Source organism: Arachis duranensis, chromosome 2 (genome assembly GCF_000817695.3).
Source record: "Arachis duranensis cultivar V14167 chromosome 2, aradu.V14167.gnm2.J7QH, whole genome shotgun sequence".
Taxonomy (NCBI): domain Eukaryota; kingdom Viridiplantae; phylum Streptophyta; class Magnoliopsida; order Fabales; family Fabaceae; genus Arachis; species Arachis duranensis.
This window is the reverse complement of record NC_029773.3, coordinates 11,736,303-11,740,755: the sequence shown is the minus strand read 5'-3', so window position 1 is coordinate 11,740,755 and position 4,453 is coordinate 11,736,303.

The following is a 4,453-nucleotide window of genomic DNA, read 5'->3' as shown; positions in this document are numbered from 1 at the left end:
TGCAAAAGGGTACTATTGATATTCAATTTGTAAAATCTGAAGATCAACTTGCTAACATTTTTACAAAACCCCTCTGTGAAGACAGATTCTGTTCACTAAGAAAAAGCTTGGAAATGTTTGATTTAAGTTCTGTTGAAAATCTGTGAAATTCTAATTCTGTTTGGTTTTGTCTCGTAGGAAAGCAGGAGACAAATTTCAGGATGTGTTGAACGGGCCATGAGACAGGGGGAGACTGAACTGAAGTTAATTATTTTGGGCCCCACCAAATCTCTTTGACCTCACTCTGACCCGTTCCTCATTTTTTTTAAAATTATACTTTTGGGAAGTTGTCAAATCAAATCTTTATCCTTCCCCCATCCCTTGATTCTAGGAACTATTTTCACTTGTCTTGAATTAGTATGGACTGCATTGTTTTTTCCTCATTTTTTGCAGGTCCCTCCTTGATGAAAAAAAAAAGGTTGAATTGAAACTGTTATGTTTCATTGATTTGTTGTGCTGTTTTGCAGACCTGTTTTGCTCTGTTTTATGCTTTGATCTGGCTCTGTTTTGAGCATTTTGTGTTAGTGGATTAATTTCGAGTTGAGCTTTGATTGTCATTTGCTCAAATGTATGTGTGCTGACTGGACCATTGTGTTTTTGGTGAAAAACAAATACTTTGCCTTTTGTATGTTGTTTTCACTTATTTTGCTATGCCCCTTGATGCCAAAAGGGGGAGAAAGTGCTAAAAATTGAAATTAACAAAACAGGGATGAAATTCTTGTTTGGATTCATGACCTCCCTTGAAATTCTTGTTTGGATTCATGACCTCCCTCGTTTTAAGTTTCAATATTTTGTTATGTGTTTGATGTTAATAACGCATCTGATTGATGCTTGCTGTTTTGAGTTGATGATTGAAGCTTTGAAGTTTGGAATTTAATTTTATCTTGATAAAATGTTTACTGTGTTGAAATAATGCTTGTGATGCATCTGTGATGTATTTGTGGCTGCCTGGTTGATAACATGCATACTTGTGAGGAAGCAAATGATTTATCTTGATGAATATGTTTGATGCTATTAGAATAGGAATATCTTGATTCATCTTGAAAAACTTGTTTGCTGAATAAGTTATTTTTGGCAGTTCCTTTAGTTTTTTTAATGGTAAAAGTTGTTGTGTTTGGAATGATCATACCATGATTAAAAATATTTTTCCTACCATAACTATGTTGCTCTGATTTGTTGGAAAATATTTTTAAACAATTTGAACAACAAGACTTTCTTCAAAGATAATTTTTTGATTGATTTATTATTGATTATTTTGTGAGTTTGAGCAGAGAATCAAATTATTGATAACAAATGAGTTTTGTATATCATTCAAATCTGCTCATAAATCAAGCATTTAGCATTATGTAATGAATATGCTAAATAACATTATTATTTGAGGCTTGATTAAAATGTTACAGGATAATGGTTCCCTTAGTAAAAATAGAAAAACATGACGAGATAAGATTGAAATTATAATTTTAAATTATTTTTAAAATTAATTTGAATTATAATAATTTGATTAATAAAAAAATAATATGTTATATATTGTTTGATTTTTTTTAATCTAGTGTTAATTAGATTAACTCTAAAATAGTTATTAATCGGTTTTAATAATCTACTTTTTTTCAATAAATCAGACATATATACTGAATGTGATCATAAATATAATATAGTAATAGTCAAATCCACCAACAAATATATTGGCTATTATTACAATATAAAACAAATTAAATATAAAGGCTATTATCACTTATAAATCTATAAAATTGCACTGTCTTTGATTCGTGCAAGGGTTTACTTATCAAATAAACTTAAAATATGAACAAAAAATATTTATAAAATGGACCTAGCATTACTTGAAAGAATTATGGAAAATAATCAACTTACCTTATCATCCATGAGAATCATTTCTATGTAGGTCGTCTTGTTCTTGTCAAATTTGGATGGGACTTTCCATAACCTTATAATTCTTGCCTTTATTTTTCAAACTTTTTCATTACATAATCTACCATAGATAATATTGTTAATAGAATCATAGTTAGTAGCCCTTAAGTATGAGAAATAATAAATAAAAGAAGATCTATGTATGAGGTACGAATTTTCTAGATAATAAATAATTATAATAATTCACTATTAATCCTTATTTATATATATATACACTAATTATACATGATAATAATTAGCAAATATTTTCAATGGAGATACTTGCTATAATTAGATGAAATTTATGCCATTATATTTTATTAACCTTTATGATTAATTTAATTGAGATACTTACTCAATATATATATTATCGACATTAATTATATGCCAATATATTTAGGAAAGAGCCAAAAGAGGAGATATAAATATATATAATATTATTGCTATATAGGAAGCATACATAAATTACTACATTTTTTTATTAAATTATACAACTTAAAATTATAGTATCATGTTATTATTAATTCTAGATACTTGCTATAATTATATCAAATTTAATTATGACTCTAAATAAATAAAATAGATAACATTCAATATTATTTTTTTCTTTTTACATTCAATATTTACTGTAAATATAAAAAGTAAGATAATTAATGAAAAAATATGAACAGAAAATAAAATATATTAATTAAAATTCAATTTGTTATCTAATTAATTCCCTAATTTTTAAAAAAAATATATTTTACCTTTTTAAAATATAATGCATGTACCATGTAGACCTTGTTGTTGTTGTTGTTGTTGTTGTTGTTGTTGTCAAATTAAATGGGTCACGATTAATGTTTGCATTAACTATCTCCTAATAAAATTATTGCACTTGAATGAAAATTAGAACTATATCAATTGATATAAGTAGAATGATTAAAAATATCGATGATTGATAAGTAATTTAATTACGCATTAAATATTGATTTGATATAATTATAATGAAGATATTTTCTTAAATTAATATAATCATACATTATTCATGAGCTAATTGTAATATAATTAGAATAAATTTATTTGAGAGAAAAAAAAAATTCATGTGTAATTTTTAAAAATTAACATATCTTTTCCTTTTTTTAAATAGTGATGTTTTAATATTTTTTAAATAGATATTTTTTAATAATTACATTACTAATCTGAAATATAAAATGAGAAAAAAAAGGTGATACATATATCCAAGAAAAAAAAATAAACTTAAAAATTAGAAAAAAAATTATATTAAAAAATATAAAAATAATATATTCAAAAAGAATAGTCGTAATATATAAATTGAGTCAAAAATTTAAATTTCTCTAAAACTAATTTAATCAAATATCAATATTAGAAATAAATTACTTAAATAATATTTAATCTATTCTACTCCTTAGACACGTATAGATTAGAGTCATTCCCGTAACGACAACCAACTGAAATAATATCGTAAATTCAAACATTTAGAATTCGTGCAAATTCAAACCATTTTCTTGTTCTTTGAAAACCTTCTGTATCCCTCATAGAGTTGAATCGCAATTCCTTTTATGGAAAAAAGAATTATGGATGTGGCTTTGATGTGTTGGGGACCAAAATTCGAAAGTCACTATTTATATCTGAGTGTGACACCCATTAAACACAAAAGCCCTTAATAGAAAAACATGGAACAACAACATAAAATCCTACGTTATTATGGCTAACCATGACGAGCATTAGTACCGCCCCCGTTTGATGGGTTTGGAGGACTTTTTGGAAGCATTTGCATGAACTCATCTTGTAGTAATGGCCTCCATGCTTCTCCATACTTAGGAGAACCAATCAAAATCACCAACACCATCACCATAGCTATCAACACGAACCTCCTATAATTGTTAGAGAATGACGACATGATGAGTTCCTCGTATATATGTATCTTATGTTGTCTGATCTTGATGGGCTTGAAAGCTAAGGCAAAAGAGCTTAATGGTATATAAAATCAGAGTCTGTGAGAGATCTTAATCTAAATGATCAATGTGTGATGAAGATTACACACACATATATAAGGTTGTTGCGTGTGCTGCCAATGCAATATCATATATTGCTTTAGACTTTAGAATGAGAAAAATCGTTTTTGAGCTGACTTTGAATTGAACAATGTTAATTCTTTGAATTCAATACACTTCCCAAAAAGGTTTAACGAGGAGAAAGCACGTTAATGATCTAGAGGAATGCTAGGGGTAAGCAATTTTGGTGTTTTGTAACCATCAATTGATCATCAATAATATTTTTAATGGTGTGAAATTATATCTAATAGTGGGAGATTACTCACTTTTATTTTGATAGTTAAGTGCTGGCCAAAACATACAAAAGTTACTGCACCTTAAATTTTTCCTTTTATCTAATACCTTTATTTAAGAATTTTACTTGAGTTTGCGTAAATTTTGGCATAAATCTATTTGTCTTTGATTTCTTTTTTATAATATTATAAAAATTTTGATATTATATTATAATACTAATT